General features: G+C 33.8%; 1 protein-coding gene across 2 annotated transcripts in view; it reads left to right on the top strand.

The window, feature by feature from the left end:
- The window catches only part of Bank1 (B cell scaffold protein with ankyrin repeats 1), a 293,502-nt gene that overhangs the window by 54,028 nt on the left and 218,134 nt on the right, over positions 1-21,340 (top strand). The gene's annotated exons all lie outside the window — the stretch shown is intronic.

Here is a 21,340-nt window from a genome sequence, read left to right on the forward strand (position 1 = left end):
TTTGGGGCCCCCCCCCCCCCCAGTAAATCTTCAGGTCCTAAACCCTCATTAATACTCTTAGTTTGGAAATCTTAAGAGATGATTTTTCTACTTTTCTTTTCTACTGAGAACCAAGAAAAAAAAATTCTCTTTGCAGGTTTGGGTGTCCCTGATTTATAGGAAGGCCTCTAGTCCAACCTTTCCCTTTGCTCAGGCTCTGACTCTCCTGTCCAATGGTTATGGAACTCTTCACAACCCAGTACCACCTAGCACCAGCTAATACGATGGGGATTATCATATTAGTTCAGAGCAGATGTGGGCCCCATTGCAATCCCTGAACAATATGAATTTGTACTTATTTGTTGTTTTGGCCTCTGAGAAGTTCTCTTTCTTTACATTCAGATCATTGATGAATGAATGATTATTATTATTAATGTGATTATCTGTAGTGTTTTAGGTTTGATATAAAAGGACTGATAATTCTGAATTTCTGCTCTGTTATGTTAGAAACATTTTATGTTTACATTGTTATGTAGAACAAAGAGATTAGTAGAAACACTTTTTAAAACTGAGAATCAAATTGTTGTCAGGAGTATAACATGGACTTGAAGCCATTAGAAATTTCAACTAATTGAAAGTCTGGGCATACATTATTGGACAAGGCTTTCAAGATTCTTTGGGTAAAATAACAAAAAACTGCCTATTTGCTTTGTTTTATATTCATATGCTTCAGTTTTATTGTCATAATCCACTTCTGAACTTCAACATCCTACAATGCTTAGTGGATTAACAGTGTGAAATTTGTATATTCCATTGTCTTAACAAGATTTTTAAGTGATTTTTTTTTGTGTGTGTGGTGCTGGGAATTGAATCCAGGGCCTTGTTCATGCGAGGCAAGCACTCTACCACTGAGCTATATACCCAGACCTTTAAGTGATTCTTAAATGCTGCAAAAGAAAAAAAAAATGTATCTTTTAAAAATTTTTAATCAAATAAGAAGTCATACTTCAATTTCTATAAGAAAGAAATTTCTTAGGAGAAGTGAGGCTTAATCACTTTTTCAAAATAAACCCTCTATGGATCTTTAAAGATTTTTCAGATATATTATTACCATGCTTGACTTTTCCCATTATCTGTGAGTTATCAAAGATAACATGTAATCTCATTTTAATTAGTTTTCATATTTTGTTGACACTCATGTTCTCTGCTTTAGGTAGTCGTGTTCAAAGTCATGTCAAGAAAGACTAATTTTTCAGCAGTGAAACTTGTATAACAAAACATGCTGATTTATGTGTGCAATAAGAGCAAATTAGAAATACGTGGAGTATGGCATATTAATTAAATTGCAACATTAGTATTCTGGTTCTCCTGCAAATTACCACCTTAGGGTTACCTTTATGGAGAGGTTATTATAACTAAAACTGTAGTGCTCCATATTCCCAGTAATAAACACCCTTTGGTGGGATGTCTAACTGCCCTTGCTCTATGCACTGGCCTTTGGTCGGATGTTTCAGCAACTAAGATATCCAGAATACAAGAAAGTACATGAGAACATTCTCAATGACATTAGTCATTAGGAAATACAAATTTAAACTACTATAAAATTTAAGTTACTATATAAATTTAACATGCTATACAAATTTAAACTACTATATGATATATAACCACTAGAATGGCAGAGGTGTTCAATAACTGGATCAGACAACACTCTTGATAGGAATGTAAATGGTACAAGCATTTTAGAAAAAGTTTTATAGTTTCTTAAAAAGCTAAGCGAACACAAATCATTGTGATCCAGTTATTTCATTACTATATACCCAAGACAAATGAACACATATGACTACACAAATATTCATAGAAGCTTTTCTTGTAATAGGCAAAAACTGGGAACAACCCAAATATTCAGATAAATGTATAAACAATTTCTAAAATGTCTGTTAAGTGAAATATTACTCAGCAATAACAAAGAATGTCTATCTGAATACCAATATGGATGGACCTCCCCTCCCCCCCAAAAAATGAGCTGAGTATAAAAGAGAGAACATGCTGTATGATTCCAGAAAATACAGAGGTATATATAGTGACAGAAAACACATTAGTGTTTGCTGGGGTGTTCAGTATATGGTGCAAAGGGGAAGGAGCAAGCTAGACCCAAGCTTGAGGAAATTTGGGGGCGTGATGGATATTTTCATTATTTTAATTATGGTGATGGATATTGTTTTAGTCAGCTGTTCTTTGCTGTGACCAAAAGACCTGATGAGAATATAAAAGAGGAAACATTTATTTTAGCTTACTGCTTCAGAGGTCTCAGTCCATAAACACCTGACTCCTCCAAGCTCTGGGTCCAAGGTGAGGCAGAATGTCATGGTGGAAGAGCATGGTCAAAGAAAGCAGCTCAGGGCATGGCCACCAAGATGCAGACAGAGAGCTCTGTTTACCAGGACAAAATATAAATCCCAAAGGCACACCCCCAGTGAACACCTCCTCTAGTTACTCCCCAACTGCCTACAGTTACCACCTAGTTAATCCATATCAATAGCTGATCCACTGATTAGGTTACAACTCTCACAATAAAATCATTTCACTTCTGGAAGTTTGGGCATTCTCTCTAGTCATCAAATTATACATGTAAACATATGCAGTTTAAACATACATGAACTTGTAAAAATTTCAGGCTAGAAATTTAAAAAAATTATTTTTAGTGCTTCATCAGGGAAAATCTTTTATGAACTTTACATCTACTTTAACCATATTTGCATGATGGTTAATAGCACAGTTTGATGCCACTGCCTTTATTCATAGTGAGGTGACAACTGTTTTACTCTTCATTACTTTTGCACCATAATACACAAATTATATCGTCATATAGTGTGAAAATTGTTTCAACCTCGTGGACCCCATCAATCACTGTTCTAGTCTGCAGTTTTTCCTCTTGACTTCACATTGTTTATTTCCCACCTCCAGATTTGCTAAATCAGTTTTCTTCTTTGCCTCCATAGAAAAATGCAGCCCTAGTTATACGTTCCATATTTTAGTTAAAGGCATCACTACCACCCCCACGTCTGCAGAACTATCACAGAACTCTTCCCCTCTCCCGATGCAATTAATTTCTCTGCCTTAGAAATGTTTCTACTTTCTCCACCCATTACTGAGGTCTTCATCTGTTCTTTCATAGGTTACTGCCAGACTATTCCAACTGGCAACCTGCTTCTTTCTTCTCTACTCTTCTAAAACATATACTAGCTTAGAGAGTTCTACACTTCCAAGAGAATAAAATCAGAACACCATAGAGCAGCAGAAAAGTCTTCTCATAATCAAATATCATGTAAAGGATTTTTAAAATTTGCAGAAGGATTAAAGACTCTCCAATGATTGTTCACTAATAAAGATAATAATGAATTGATTCTAACAAAGAAGGGTAATGATAACTTAATATATTTAGGACAAAGACCAGTAGAATTGTTTTTGTACTTCGAGAATTTATTAAAGTTCAAAAATTATTAGCTGCCAACTTTAACATCAGGGATTGAATATCTGCTTTTTAAACTTTCTCTAAGAAACTATTAGTTCATTATAACTTCAGAATTCCAATTAAAATGATGGATTGTGTGAAAAGTAGATTACTCAAAAAGTCTGAATTATGAATGTGAGTTCAGGTATTTGATACTTTACACAAGGGTTCTATTTTGCCCCAAAGAACTTCTGTGGTTTGTATAATTTAATAAAGCAGCTCAAATTATTTCTGAGGCTATAAAGACGAAAGTTTCAAGTTCTTGCCCTCAATTTATGATACATATTTAACTTTTTTTGAAGAATATATTTTAATATATTTGTCTTTTTAAATTCTATTTTTCCTTATTTGTATTTTGATTTTTTCTACATTTTTTGGTTAGTATATATAAGAATGAAACTTAAAACTCCAAAATTGTTAATAGTAGTTCATCAGTCCTAGACACTGGAATAAAACTGTGATTTATTTCTTCCTAATAAAATACAAGTATGGCAGTTGTTCAGGATATTTTTAGTTGTGTTGGCAACAGCATTTTTTACTCTCAGCAGCTTTTAATCATATTAAAATTATGAAAGTGGTGCCCTCTTTTCTGGATTTCTACCATTTCTCTTGCATTACTCAGGAGCATTGTGCCATTAACTGCTTAGTTGCTAGCTGAGATATTCTCAACTATTCCAAACAACTTGCCTCCTTTTAGATAATTTTCTCTTCATTTTTGTCAAAACTGAGATTTCTTTTTAACATTTCAATTTCACATTCAAAATTTTTAATTGTGTTTGTACTGAACACATACGGAACATTCTCCTCATCATTCTCCCTAAACAATACATTATCTGCTGCGTTAATAGCACCATTCCAAGACTCTAGTATTGGAGAAGAAATTCCATGGAGCAGTTGCTTGATATCTGTAGTGTGTTAGATCTAGGACCTCCAGGACCAAACTACAAAGATACTGAAAACCCTTTTATAAAATGATGTAGGATTTGCATATAAGTTGTACATATCCTCTCATAGAATTTAATCATCTCTAGGTTATTTCTAATATGTAGTAGGATGTAAATGCCATGTAAATGGTTTTTATGTTGTATTGTTTAGGGAGTAATGATGAGGAGAATGTTCCATATGTGTTCAATACAAACACAATTAAAAAATATTTTTGATCTATTGTCCCCTTTTACATTTCCTTTGGACTGAACCCATGGATGCAGAAAATTGAAGATACAGAAGGCCAATTGTATAAGCCTGTGACAAAGCACAATTTTACAGTCTTATATTGAATAAAATATCTGACTCTGAAATCTATACCAAAACACTTGATATTCTGAAGTCCACAGAATTGTCATTCAAGATCTGAGGAACTCTGCCCTTAAGGGATGATTGAGCCACTGGAGGGAATTTTACCAGTTTTGGCTTGAATGTGCCTTGCCCTAACCAATGATCATCTATTTACTAGTCTCATTAACTATTTTCCTAACAGACACTTTAAACTTTATTTTCTTAGTATTAGTAACAACCTTTTCTCCTCCACACTTATATTTATCCACTTATAAAATAAAGGATCATATCACAGCAGCTAACAGCTAACAGAGAATGCACCAATATCACTTCACCATATTTTTATATATCACATAGGGAATAGACTGAGAGGCTGCATATTTTAACTTTATTCTTCACTAAGAAAAACAATAGGCAGTTTAAATTAGATTGAGAAATGAATATTTTAAAAGGCAGACATTTTATGATACCACTAAATGGAAATTCACTTATGTGCATATGCTGAGGATCTATCTATCTATCTATATCTATCTATATCTATCTATATATCTATATCTATCTATATCTATATCTATCTATCTATATATGTATGTATGTATTTGGTACCAGGGATTGAAATCAGGGGCACTTGACCACTGAGCCACATCCCCAACCCTATTTTGTATTTTATTTAGAGACAGGTTCTTGTTGAGTTGCTTAGTGCCTTGCTTTTGCTGAGGCTGGCTTTGAATTTGGGATCCTCCTGCACCAGCCACCTGACCTGCTGGGATTACAGGCGTTTACCACCATTCCTGACTATGTATTTTTAACTGTAAATTTTCCTGAGCTATTGTTATTTAAAATTATTTTTTACTACTACCTTAAAATTACTATCTTTTGGGAGTGCTGAAATTTTTAAAAAATTTTATTTGCAAATTATATAATAGTAGATTTGGAATGACATAATTTGCCAGGAATTATATGTATGCATTAAATTTTTTGTGGTTGTCTCCTTTTACATAACCTTTGGACTGTAATAGGTATTTTAGAAGAGATGGAATTCAACACAAATCCTTGTCTTAAGCTCACCCTATATTTGTACTTTTTTTGTAGTGTTGATTGTTTCACAGTAATATAAAGCATATTTGTAGGGATGTAAGTGAAACTTTAATAGTTTTACATATGAGGAAACTTATTTAACATTACTTTTTATGCAAGCACCTCACAAGAATTCAGGGTTTTTTTAACACTATCAATATTGGGAACATATATTTTCTAGCCCTACTTGAATGCTATCTGACACCTTAACAAATGTTCTGGCATTGCTTTCACTAAACTGAAAGCTTCTTAAGAAAAAGAGATATGTGTCAATACATTACTCACAATGATTAGTACTATATACAATATTTTTTTCTTTTGAACTGTCCAAGTTCTTTAAAACTCATTGAAATTCTTTCAGAATGTGAGATGGTATGGTTTATGGCTAATGTGTAATTGTTGCTTAGTCTTTCAAAGCTTCTTAGAAGTTAGGAAAAACAAGTGATACAATTGCATTTTGTCAACCCTCTTTTAAGATAAATATTATTTAGTTTCTAATGTTTAACTTTTTCTGTATTTGATCTCAAAAATATATGCTAACTTTGAATAATGGACAAAAACTTTTATAATTCAAATGAAAATATTGAAGACTTTCTGGTTTTTGTCATTATAAAAATAATGCCTGTCTAACAATCTGAATAGTACAAAAATATAAAAGAAGGGGGGAAATGTCACTTAGAATAATACTGAAAAACAAACACTGTTGGTATTTTGACACATTTCATTCCATAGCTAAATTATTATAGTATAGAATGTAAGCTATTTGAAAGTTGAGGAAGTACCTGCCAAATATGTACACAGAATCATTTAAAAGCAAAACCATAGTTTATGTTAGAGAAAAAGCAAAGCACAGTGATGAGTATAGACTGTATTTCAACAAATATGGGAATAATTTTTTAACATTTTTTAAAAAATCTGAAATGATAGGCCAGGATGTCAGATTTTGCCTTTGGCTAAGGAATAATATATTAACAACTGTTTCATGAGAAAATGAAAATCTCAAAATCAATGTTGCATTTTAATAAAAGATCCCAGTCTGGAACAAATAGTTCAAATAATGAAACCAACTACTAACATATGGAAGCATAGATTCAAGTGGTAATAATGACCTTAATTATACTCAAATGTGCAGTATACTGACTTAGGGCAATCAAGTGTGTCAGAGATAAGCTGAAAACAGATGAACTATTATGAAAAAAGGAAGAATTTTTATGAGGACTTTTCTAGTACTTCCTATGAAGAAATGTGGAAAATGCTTCTTTTAAATAAATTATACACTAATTCTGGAGTTAAAAGTAGTCTCACATGTTTTCTCCAATGTCTTTATTTGACAGAGGGTGAAATTGGGAAACCCCCCTCCCAGATATTACTTTATTTGTGTAGAGACCATGGTTTGGAAGTGGGGATATCTAGGAAAATCCAGCTAACTAGAATCACTGGCTTCTCCATTCCAAAGTCCAGCTCTTGAGTAGTGCTAGTACTTACACAGGAAAGCACTTCAATTCTCTTCCCTTGTTTGTTCATGATCGAGATATTCCTTTATTCTCATATTTTTAAACAAGATTTACTTTCTAACATTCATTAATGAGTTTCATGAGCCAAGCACTGTTATAAGAACTAAGAAGGATCATCATTACCAATTGATAATGACTCCACATTTGTCACTATAAAAAGGAGTCATTTATTTTGGCAGTGAGAACCAATCAGACACCATACAACATGCCCCAACCTGGAATTCTTTGTAAAATAAAACATTCTTGTGAGATAATTCAGTGAGAACAAGAACTGGTATACATGTTCACATATAACCTGCCATTCCTATGTAAATTAGTAATATAACCAGAACACCAATTTAATGTCACACAGGGTATAATCTTCTGTTATGGTAATAATTAATGCTGTAGACATTTTCTCTGAAGGTTTCATCCATATATTGTTTTTAACAGCTCTGAAAAGTTTGTGTCTTTGATTCTATCAGATCATTTCTATGGTAAATTGTCTTGTTATGTGCATGGATACAACTGTGGTTGGGAAACAATATAGTCTACTGACCAAACTCATCTGAAGTCTCTCTAGGTCCTCTTTTGACTCCAGCAGTAACCAGCTGTGGCCTTGGAAGAGTTAATTTACTTCACAGAACCTTACTTTCCTGATTTAAATCAGCAACCCCAACACCTTTCCTCACACTTCTTATCAGTCTTCCGATCTTTGATTTTCTTCCTAATGCTCACCAACGTCTCCAACATACCATATTTTTAGTCACATTGGTTGTTTTTCCTACTGCCCACTCCCACCCATTTGATTGCAAATTCTCTGAAGGAAGGCTCACTGTCCTATCCTTAACATCCTGAATAGCAACATCTGGTACATAGTTTGCTGATGTTCAAAGAATAAATAAATTAATCTATATAATGAGGATAATATAGTTACCTACCTTATAGATTTGGTAGAGTATTAAATGTGTTAATATATGCAAATCACTAAGAATACTATTTGGTATATAATAAATGTTTAATAGTTGTAATTAGCATTCCTGAGGAAATTGGTTTATAAAATCATGGGTATTCATTTTCGATCCAATCCCTATTTAAGATTCTTTTCCTTTTAGATAATGAATTGATTATGGTTTTCCTTTCACTTGCTAAGCTGGAAGTTTTCATCACTAAAACGTCCCAGCTTCCTAGCACTAAGGTAAGACTGACACAGAGGGAAGAGATCACATGCCTGAGCCACCTGCTAAGATAATAGTTATTCACTGAGGGTGTAAGAGAGACTCAAGTCCAGTGTCAAGGGCATGAAATTTAAAGTGAAGGGAAAGATTATTTTGTTGACTTCTATCATGACTTCATTTTTTAAAATAATTTAATGGTGGTAGTAAAAATAACACAAAGAAATTCCATTGACACTTACTAGGTCAATTCAATGTGCAACCTCTCCTTCTTATTCATTCCAAGGGCAAGGTCTCTAATTTTATGCGATATGGGCAATACTGCCTTCCACTCTCTTTTTAGTCTGCCTTTATAGTCTTTTTCATGTCCTCCTAGATGTTCCCTCCTTTCTTTCTCCATAACTGGGTCACTCCCTGAGTTCTAGCTGGTCTCTGCTGAGCCACAGAGGCAGATTTGAACCTACTTGCCTTGCTCTTATATGCTGCACATGATCCCTTGTATCCTCCTGAATACTGTCACACTAACATCCATAATTACGTGTAAAGATCTGTCGTGTGCTGAAGGCAATACCACAAATGGAAACATTGAAATTGCTATTATTTCCCTGAGTCTTATGACAATTATGAACAGGCCCTTCCCAAAGACAGGTTGGACACTTTTCCACTCAATCCACTTATTTTTACTTCACCTTCTCAATGTATTTCCAACTGAAATATAATAGTTTATTAATTTTACAAATCATTATTGAATGCCTATTATGTTCCACAATGAGCAGTATAGGCAATTACTCAGTCTGATGGAGACTGGAGAAAGTAATGATGAAATCAAAGTTCTAATGACGAGAAAGTTCTCTCCTCTTCACCATTTTATGTATCAAGAACCGCTTCGGAGGAGGCCAACCTGAATGCCTAATCCATATGCCGTTACTTTAACATCTAACAGGTGGAAACAGTGTTTTTAGTTAGTACATGAAGATATATAAATATGTGAATGATCATATATATACATATACATACATACATGATATACAAATATTTGAATTTACATATATACATAATATATGACATATATTGTAAAACATGTATATTTGATAAATATGTGTAAGTGTATATTAGTACTGATATCCTTAGACAATAAGCATAGTATTATATATATATGATGGGCTTGAGCTCATATCCCCAGGAAATGGAGACAAATGATTTGCATAAATACATGGTTTGTATACAACCAAACATACACAAATCACTACATATAATTTGTGTGTATACACACACATGTCTTCATGGGATTAGTATCTAACTGTTCTTTAAACTACATTAAACCTCAACCATTTTCTAAATAATACTGAAGTTTTATTTTCTATCCAAGTGACAGAAGGCCCTCATTATTTATTTACTTTGAAAATTGTAAGATTTTCCAGTTGAATTTACTACTTTATTATGGCTATATCACCTTATTCCTAGATTAATTGTATTTTCTTTTTTTAAAAAAAATTGAATCCTGATGGATACAAAGTATTGTATTCTTTTCATGTTTTTGAAAGTGTTAGAAGAGGTAGAAAAGATTCTATTTGAATAATTTATGGGTGAGAACCAGTTTCTGACTCACAAAATTTAAAAACTGCCTACAAATAATTTTGAATGGTTGACAGAAATTCAATAATGCAGCACTGAACTAATATTTATTATAGTTTTATGTGTGTTCAAAGTAAAATTAAATGTATGTGGAAATCTTGATAAAATATAAACATCACTAGAGTATGAAGAATTATTGTTGTACCTAATATCATAAATGCATAGAATATTATCCCATTTTAGTTTTCAAAAATTGTGCATTTGCATGCTTCAAGCAAAGACTAGAAGCATTATATCAAGAAGGTAATGGTCATTCTCTAGGAGATAGAATTATGAGTGATTTTTCTTTTTCTTTTTCTTTTTCTTTATGTGTGTGTTTTATGTACATATTGAAAATCTTACTTATGTAAAGAGCAAATTTAATTATGAAAATGGGATTGTTTCTGTCTTCTCATCCAACAAAAATGAATAACTTTTGATAGTTTTATCTGATTAGAAAAGTGATATTATGGACTATTGAAAATCTAATATAAATTGGAAATAATAAAGAAAAAAATTTAAATGTTACTCCCACCTCTCAGAAATAATAACTGCTAAGTTAATTCTAATACATAATATAAAATATTTTATACACATATACACTTGCTTTTGTACATGTACACACACACACACATATATGTATATACTTATATGTATATACATGCTACTTACTGTCTACTTTTTATTCAGCTAAAATTATTAAGAAATTGTCTCATGCAATTACAACTTCATATGTACCTGTGCTCAAACTGTTTATTTTATTAATTTTTTCTTAGAGAGAGAGAGAGAGAGAATTTTTTAATATTTATTTTTCAGTGGACACAACATCTTTATTTTATTTTTATGTGGTGCTGAGGATCGAACCCAGTGCCCTGCGTATGTCAGGCGAGCGCATTACCGCTTGAGCCACATCCCCAGCCCTATTTTATTAATCTTTATCCAGATCAGTCTGTGCTTTTTCTTTCTGAGTTATAAAGAAAGAATAACAAAAAGAAACTGTTAAGTTGTTGAGTGTCTGGGTTGAGTGTGCCTTATTATGCCAGAGGTATTTTTCAGTGGAATATTTCACAAGATGACAAATAGAAAAGTCATTGCTCTCTTCATAAATTACATGGCCCATGTATAATTTAAGACTGAGAGTTAGTATGATCAGTGCATACCCAAAGTTTTTTCTGTAACCTCAATTTAAAAAAAAATTGCAACCAAAATGAATACAAACTTTATAGTATTCATTAAAGAGAATAATTGAAAGCCTGATGCTCCCTTTTTGTTTGAAAGGCTATTCGAAAGATCTTGACTATATTTCATTGTGGGGAAGCTACCTAAAGGGATTGTTACTGATAGGTATTGAACGTTCTTGAGAGAATATACTTTGGTTTGTTTCATTAACTGGGTGCCTTAGCTCAGTGCTTCATATGTGTAACCAGTTGCAAGAGATGCTGACTGCTAAAAACATGGTAATGCTAATACCGGACCACTTTAGCAACTCACAAAAAGAGTTCAAAATGAAAACATGTAGGATATCAACTAGCATGCTTAGCCCTGCCTCAGCTATGATGGCTTTTTCTACCTTTGTTCACTTCCTGTTTTTAGGGTTATACTGATTGAAGTAAAGTTGTACTTCATTAAGACAGTCAGACAATGAATGTGGTACATAGAATAAATTACTGCCTACAGTCAGACAATGAATGTGGTACATAGAATAAATTACTTCCTTTGAGATATAAGCCATCTTCCCTCTCTACTCCCCCTCCCCAAATTAGCTACATATAAATATATTTAATAAATATATTTAATTATTAAACTAGGAAACAAATACTTTTAAGCCTCTAGGATGTGACAGGTACTATTGTATGCACTAGAGGTATAGAGGTGGAAAAAATAAAACAAAACACACAAAGTCCCTAACCTCAAAAGCTTGCATTTTAAATAAGATGGACAGGAAATAAGGAAACAGGTAAATATATAATTTCCGTTAATGACAATATTATGTTAATGTTATGGAAAGATATCACACTAAGGTGTAAATATAGTTAGTACACACTGCTTCTCCAACATCTATATATGTTCAAATCTCTGAGGATCCTTTGAAAATGCAGATCCTGCCTCAGTTGGTCTGGGGTAGAGGCCTGAATACTGCAGTTTTCATGGATCACAGTCTTGAATTGCACAATATTCTAACATTTCTGTGTGGCAACTTTAATAACTATGGGCTGGGTAAGGAAAGGTACTTTCATGGAGAGTGAGTTCTTTATGGGTTATAAGGTAAAAGGAGAGGGGAAGCGTCAGCCAAAAGAGAAACCACAATAAACAGAACAGTATGGAAATGCAGAAAAGAAAGGGAAACGGAGGCCACCAAAGCCAGCAACTCCTCACACACACCTTGCCTTTGCTTTGGAACTGTCACTACCTGATAGAAACCAAAAATAGTAGGCAAAAGTACCAAGAGTGAAGAATAACTCTCTATTTATGCTAAAATTTTATAGAACTTTAGCTGGTCGAGTGAGTGTAGTTTAAAACAATGTAGATTCATCATCTTACCTGTAAAGCTAATGTTTGCTATTCTATGCCGAATATGTTTGTCTATATTTATTTAGTGGGTAAGAAGTTTTATTGCCGTAATGATTATTACTGCTTTGGAGGTTGGCTTAAATAAAATACGAGTGATTCTGTGTCCCCCATATAAACTGCATAAGCCAAGGATGTTTAGGAATGCCAGTGTGGCTGGACATGGTGGCCCACCTTGCAATCCCACTGATTCAGGGAGGATCAGAATTTCAAGGCCAGGCTGTGGAGGTAGCTTGGTAGTACAGTGTCTGTGGGTCCAATCCCCAGTACCACAAAATAATAAAAAATAAAAAGAATGCTCGTGCCTAGACCGATAGTTGGTACAAATTACATTTCTTTCTTCAGGACATAAGTTTACTTTTCGAGACAGGGCTATGTGCTTACCTGAGGGATGGGGAGTGTGTTGTGGCCTTTGATATGACCTTAAAGCATCAGAAAAGCATGCTAAGATCAATACTGTTCAGGAACAATCAGGAGAATTGTTTTTATAGAATTTTATAGAGATACAAAATGAAAAAGACTTTTTTAGAATATTTTGAAATAAAACCCATTGTTTTAATAATTTTGATATCAGATATAAAAGAGTGAAATTGATGTTGAATATCCTCTAAACAGCACATTATTAGTATTATTAGTGTTTTTTTTTCTTTTTATGGGTTCTTTTTACTTATATGTAACATTAGGATTCATTTTGACATAAATATAAAGGCATGGACTATAATTTGTTCTACTTCAGTCCCCAGTATTTTCTCTTTCCCTCCCCTCCTTCTTCCCCCTGTTCCCTTCCCTCTATAGTCTTTCTGCTGTTTACTTATAGTCTTTTTAAATTAGTGTCTTGTTGATATACACAATGGTGAAAGTCCCTGTGGTATATTCATATATGTATATAGGAAAGTTAGGTCAGATTCATTTCACTGTCTTGCCTTATCCCAGTCTCCTCCCTTCCCTTTTCCTGTTCATCTACTGCAATGATCTTTCTCCTATTTTGTTAGAATCCCACCTCCTGTTTTCCTGCTTTTATTCCTCTCTCTCTCTCTCTCTCTCTCTTTTCTCATTTTGGACTACCTTAGGTATATCAGAGAAAACCTTCAACCTTTGCTGTTTGGGTCTGGCTTATTTCTTTTAGTATGACAGTCTCCAATTAAATCCATTTACCGGCAAATGACATATTGTTATTCTTCTTTTTGACTGAGTAATATTCCATTATGTATATATATACCATATTCTCTTTACCCATTCATCAGCTTAAAGGCACCTAGATTGTTCCCATAGCTTGGCTATTATGAATTGTACTGCTATAAACATTGATGTGGCTACATCACTGCAGTACGCTGATTTTAGTTCTTTTGGATATGGTGATTCCAGTCCCAATTTTTTGAGAAATCTCCATTCTGCTTTCCAGAGTGTTGCATTAATTTGCAGTTCCACCAACAAGGTATGAGTGTACCTTTTCCCCACATCCTCACCAACACTTATTATTATTTCTATTCTTGATAATTGGCATTCTGGAGTGAGACAAAATCTCAATGTAGTTTTGATTTTAATTTCCTTAATTACTAGAGATGTTGAACATTTTATTTTCATATATTGTTGGCCATTTGAATTTTTCCTTTCGAGGAGTCTCTATATAGTTCTTTTGCCCAATTATTGAGTATTTTTAGATTCTGGATATTGATGTCTTATTTGAGGAGCAGGTGGCAAAGATCTTCTCCCATTCTGTAGGCTCTCTTTTCATGCTCTTAATTGTTGACTGTGCAGAAGCTTTTTAATTTGATGCCATCCCACTTATCCATTTTCAGTTTTATTTCTTGTGCTTTAGGAGTCTCATTAAGGAAGATGGTTCCTGTGTCAACATGTTGGCGGGTTGAGCCTACATTTTCTTCTAGCAGTTGCAGAGTTTCTGGTTTTTGATCCAATAGAGTTAAGAACAAGAATCACATAATTATATCAAAGATGTAGAAAAAGTACTTGACAAACCACATATGTTTAAAACAGCACAAAAACTAGTGATTAAAGGGACTGACCTCAACATTGTCAAGACTATATGAAAAGCCCAAGGCCAACATCATACTGAGTGGAGAAATAGTAAAGCATTTCTTCTAAAAACAGGAACAAGACAAGATGCCCACTCCCACTACTCCTATTCAATTTAGTCCTCGAAACTCTAGCCAGAGCAACAGGCATGAAAAGGAAATTGAAGGGATATAAATAAGAAAAGAAGAGCTCAATTTACCTCTGTTTGCTGATGACATGATTCTATATTTAAAAGACCCAGAAAACTTCCCCCAGAAGACTTCTAGAGCTGGTAAACATTTGGTAAACAAATGTAGTGAGTAGAAAGATATAAGATTGACATACATCAATGAATTCCTTTTTGCTATTCCAGTAATGAATATTATAAAAAAGAAATTAGGAAAACTATCCCATTGACCTTAACCTCAACAACAACAACAAAGTACTTGGGAATTAATCTAACAAAGGAGGTGAAGGACTTACGCAATGAAAACTATAGAACACTGAAGAAAGAAATTGAAGAAGACCTTAGAAGATGGAAAGATCTCCCGTGAACTTGGATAGGCAGATTTAATATAGATAAAATGGCCATACTACCAAAAGCATTATACAGATTTGATGCAATCCTCATCAATATGCCAATGACATTCTTCACAGAACTAGAAAAAGCAATTCAAAACGTCATTTGGAAAAATAAGATACCAGAATAGCCAAAGCAATCCTGAGCAAAAAAAGAGTGGTGATGGAGGCATCACAATCCAGGCCTGAAATTATACTACAGAGCTACGATAATAAAAACAGCATGGTACTGCCACCAGAACAGACCTGAAGAGCAATGGAATATAATAGAAGACAGAGGCACACGTCCACATAACTATTTTTATCTGGTAATAGATAAAGGTGCCAAAAACACATTGAAGAAAAGATATCCTTTTCAACAATTGGTGCTAGGAAAACTGGAGATCCATATATAGAAGAATGAAACTTCATCCCTATCTTGCACCCTGCACAATAGATGTATTAATTGATATAACAAATGCTACTTGACTTTCAAGGGCATTACAATTTGACAAACGTATGAGTGAAAAATGTAAATTGAAAATGCATTTAATATGTCTAACCTACTCATCATCATAACTTAGCCTGGTTCACCTTAAACATGCTCAGAACACATACATTAGTTCACACTTGAGTTTAACACAGAACCTGTTTTATAACCAAATATACTTGTTACACAGTATACATAAGAATATCAGTCATGTGACCCTGTGTCTGAATGGGAGCTGCGATTCGCTGCCACTATCCAGAATTTCCAAAGTATTTTATGGTATGTTGCTAGCCCAGGAAGAGATCAAAATCGAAAATGACAGTTTACAATGAATGCGTACCATAAAATTGAAAGAGCATAAGTTGAACAATAATTTGGGGACCACTTGTAATCAAAATAATCCAACAAGGAAGATACTATTTATTAGACCACATAACTAAGGAAATTGAAGCTTAGTGCTGGGTACTTTTCTCAAAGTCAAGACAAGTGTTCTTCTGTTTTTTGTTTTCTTAGCAGTAGGCATATTTTTTTTTTCTTAAGTGATTCTTTCCCCAGGCCCCAACCCTCCCCAAAACACACTCATATTAATTTGTGAAGAAAATGGAACATTTTATTTTCCTGTTGACAACTGTTAGAATTTTAGTCATTGTACATTAAAGAATGACTTATTTTTTTTAAATCAAATAAAAAAATAAGCCTACATATGATAAAAATAAGAGAATCCACTTTTTTCCCAAAATTCCTGAGTTTTTGTCAATTTTCAGAAAATCTTTCTTTACTTCCACATGGGTTTAATTAGTTGGCAAAGAATTAAGCATAAAATATTAAAAATCCACACTAAAAATGACACTTTAGAAAAAATAGGTAGCATTAAAAAATCTGTGTTTTGAAAGGCAATAGGGGTAGCTTTAAAAATTAAAGACATACTGTGTGTTTTAATCCATAAGGGGAATTTTATTTTCTTGTGCCTGTTTTCTAATGTTTTGCATTTTTAATAAGTTTACAATGCAATTATATTTATTAAGAAAATGAGAAAAATTCAGGTAGCTTTCCCACCCCTAATATTCAGTTGAAAAGAGAAGATTCACCTTTGTTTCTGATATCATTATTTAGTGTTGCTTAGATCACCTTAACATAAGGATTATTTGTGATAATGTGATTTATTTCATATACTATCTGCAAAGTAGTGTTTCCTACCCATTTTTTGGGTCATGACACAAAAAGAAATGTTTGTAATGAGACTGGAAGAAGGTGGATGAATCAGCTGGCTCAGAACTGAGACCAGTCTCCCACGTTTCACTGTTCACGGTACACTGAGTACCATGCGGTTAGGGGTTAGGTAGTGAATCCATGCAGGTAGATTCCAATTTAGTGCCTCCACTCACCCATGCCCCAAACACACACCCTTTCCTGCTTTCTTCCTTCTTATTATTCTCCTCCTACTTTATCACTGTAACCGGTTCCTTCTTAGCTGTTATAGTTTGGATCTGGAATATCCTTCAAAGGCTCCTGTTTTAAAGGCTTGGTCACCAGCCCATGGCACGGCTGGGAGGTAGTGGAACCTTGATGAGGTGGCGTGTAGTGGAAGGTCATTGGGCTGTGCCTTCAAAGGGGATATGGGGACCCCACCCCTTTCCCTGTCTTTTTGTTTCCTGGTTGCTATAAGTTGATCAGCCCCCCTGCCATGATGTTCTGAGTCACCACAGGCTCGCAGAGCTAAGTGGCTGTGGACTGAAACCTCTGAAACCCTGATCCAAAATGAATCTGTCTTCCTTGTATATCTCAGAATATTGTGTCACAGTAACAGAAAGCTGACTAACACAGTAGCCAGTACATTTTTTTCTGAGTTGTTTGACTAAACAATTTTTTTTCAATGTTTTTTCTCTTTGTTGATTTTCATATGTCTCTTTCATGTGACAGATTGTTGTTAAAAAGAGTGACTGTCTTGGATGACAGTTTATATTTTTAATAGAAAATCACCATCAGTTAATTGTGTCAGTTTTCATGTGGCTCCTCCTGTGAGTGTCCTGCTCAAGATATCCTCACACTCCAGAGCCAGTGCTTAGGAATCTAACCCATTAAAAAGTGCTGAAGTCACATTGTATCATTTTTCCTTTCTCTGCTGACTTTGACAATGTTGAGAAATACATCAGTCTCAATTCTGCTGCTTTAGCCAGTCCTAGTCCTAGCTTCTAGTGTTTAGAGTCTAGAGTTTTATTCTTAGGGCAAAAGCAAATTGCTTCTTGCTCCGTAGCAGGAACAGTTAGGAAATTTCCAATTATTCTGGTTGTTGTAAATGAGATTTTAACTTATTACCTTGAACTTTGTCTTAAGAACCATTTCTCCTCTTGAATTTTGAGTTTGGTATCCTTTAATTTTGGAAATTAGTTTTAAAAACTTAATATTATATTTGAAATTGCATTTTACAGTTCTGTTTTAAGCTATTATTTCTGCTCTGGTACCTGCTCATCTAGTTCCAGATTTACTTTGCTCTTTCAGGGACTCTTTTAAATTTGTTCTTATATAATAATACCATTTATCAATTTTCAATGTACTAATATATTTATTATTTTTAAAGTAACTTTTACTCTTATGTCATTCACATGTCATATAAGGAATAGATATAGGTATTTAGTTTGCAGACTCAATAAATTCTTTCTCTACTTGAAATATTTATAGTTTACCTTCTAAAATAAATACATTTTTATTATGAAAAAGTCAGCATAGATCTTACGTGTACTATACTATTAATATTTTATATACATGTATATAATAAAGTTACTTATACCCCACAGGCTAGAAATAACTAGATATTTTGGGTATATATATGGCTAGTCTATTCTTATTTATTCAAGATTATGTCTTGAATTTGTACCACATATTTCTGTATACACTTATTTTATTAAAGCAGAAACCTATTAAATTGACAATATTTTAACTTGACCTTTTTTGAGTTATAAACTTGCTCTTAGGTGGTAAATATTCTCTGATGGAATTTTTACTAGTAACATCTTTTATCACATAGAATATTTTTATCTGTTCTCTTATTGCTTAGATTGCTTCCAATTTTCTGCATTATAAACAGTGCTTCTGTGAACATTCATGGAGACAAACATTTTTATACATCCATAATTATGTCCCCAGGGTAAATAAAATTACTCTTCTTAACCTTATATTGCAGAGGTCTTGCACAAAATCTTAGATACTGCCACATTGAATGACTTACCTCTTTTTGCTTTAAGGAATATTAAATCAATTTCCTAGTTCTTTTATCAATTCACAAAATCATTAAGCTAGTTTTATATAACTGTCCACCGTTATGATTTGGGTGTGTGAGAATATATGCAGAAGAGAGAGAGAATGAGAATTCTTAAAACATTTTAAACTGTTAAAGCACTAAAGGCTGATTTTCATTTCTTTTAAAACAACACTTGTATTGGGGAAAATCTGGGAATTGCAGGTGCTTTGGTGCCTTAATTCTGCAACAATCACAAAACAGAAATAAAATAATGCAAAACAACAACTAATGACTTTCCTTCTTAGATGAAGCGAGGAGACAGATATATCAAACAATTGTCTTTTATGATGCTTTGCTTTTCTTGATAACTTACCTGTAGAGAACTGGTGTGTTTTATTCATTTAGATACAATAAGTTAGACTTTTGTCTAGCTCTGTCTGACTTTATTGACTTTGACTCTTCTTCCTTTATATTGCCAATGCTCTTTAGTCAAGGACCACCAGGAACATACTTGAACTCGAACTGTTTGGAGTTTTGTTTGTTGCAACGAAGAAAAGACACTCTATGGGGAACCACAGGATGTCTCAGTGAAAGAGTATTACAAAAGATTATAGGATTTAGGCTGGTGTTATGTGATTTGAGGGAGGTTGTCAAGAAAAGAAGGCACGGAAGATAGAAGGAGACCCTCATTGTTATACAAAATTACATATATGATGGTGTGAGGGGGAAGGAAAAAAAGAGAGAGAGAAATGTGTCACAGTAGATTGGGAAGAGAGAGGTGATGGGAGGGGAGGGAGGGGGTGATAGGAAGGGCAGCAGAATACAACAGACACTAGTATTGCTGTATGTATAAATGTGGCTGTATAACCAATGTGATCCTGCAATCTGTACACATGGAAAAATAAGAATTCATACCCCATTTGAATCAAATGTATGATATGTCAAGATCATTGTATTGTCTTGAGCAACCAATTAAAAAAAAAAAACTTGTCCCAAAACTCAGAAATGGACAGATTTGTGTACCTTTGAGAAAAGCCACTGGCTTTGGACAGCTCAAAATTCAGCCTGCCCCAGCAGGTTTCCTGACATTTGTGCTCTTTTGTTATTAGCCCTCAGGTAATTTGGAGGTGAAACTTTGCTATTCCTACTACTGGCCACACTCCTGCCTGTGGTTATTTTCTTCTAAGAAGTGTTTTCCCTCGGCCTGAGACACTCCTGATGATATCCTGTCATTTCACAGACTTCCTTCTCAAAAATGGGTGTGGACTCCATCTTTTGGGACCTTTGAAGTTTAACTACAAATTTTCATACTTTTTTTAAAAATTAGCTGACTGTATAAGCATCATTTGTCAACTCTAATACAGCTCCTTTTTTGTACCCTTTCTGAAACAGCACACCCATTAGTTACCTTGCAAACTAATAAACATTGAATTGGGCTTGAGCGCAAGTCAAAAAAAAAGAAAAAAGAAAAGAGGGCTTCACTATAGTTTTCTTGCTCTCAAGAAGTGGGGTAATTTTATGATTTGATATAATAATGACTCTATTTACAAGGAGGGTCAACTGTTCCAGTTTTCTTGGACAGAGAGGATTCCTGGGACATGGTATTTTTATCACCTATACCAGAAAAATCCCAGGCAAACTGGGCAGAGAGGCTCACCCTATCTAGAAAGCAGCAGAAATGAAAAGAAGCTAAAGTTCCATTGGTAAAGATGCAGCAGCCAGATGTCTGTCTGGCCTTTGTGTGATCTGGGTAATCCTGTTTTTGCAGAGTGATCTTGACTCTCTATCCATCACATGTCTTTGTCAGGTACTGAGAAGATATTGATGTTCGACAGGAACTCACCAGGGCCTACCTGTGAGTTCAAAGTGGGCTTGTGGAAAACCAAAGCATTCTTATGCCTCAGGCCAGTTTTATGGGTCAGAAACTGATCCCTGCTTTTCATTTTACAGTTTTCTTGTTTGGGAATTTGAGGGATAATTTTGGATGGGCCTAAGAGTTTACACATGTTGTTGCAATGAAGAGAGTTGCATTTTGAGTGTCTTGATTTTAGACAAGTTAGTTCTATGCCCCAAAGAAAAATTTTAAACAAATTTTTAAAATTTGTCTCATTACTTGCTACATATTTTTTCAACAGAGAACAATGTTTTAATGATTGACACTAAAAGTAAAATTATTAAATGTTAAAACAATAACTACTCTACCCTTTTTTGAGAACTAAATTCACTTTTAGTGTATTCAGTATCCTTGGAAATATACATTAAAAAAACAATTTTTGTATATAGAACACTTATTTTCATAGAACAGATTAACATTTTGATGAACACTAATATTTCAATATTAAACTAATA

The sequence above is a fragment of the Marmota marmota genome, unplaced genomic scaffold (assembly GCF_001458135.2).
Source record: "Marmota marmota marmota unplaced genomic scaffold, marMar, whole genome shotgun sequence".
Taxonomy (NCBI): Eukaryota; Metazoa; Chordata; class Mammalia; order Rodentia; family Sciuridae; genus Marmota; species Marmota marmota.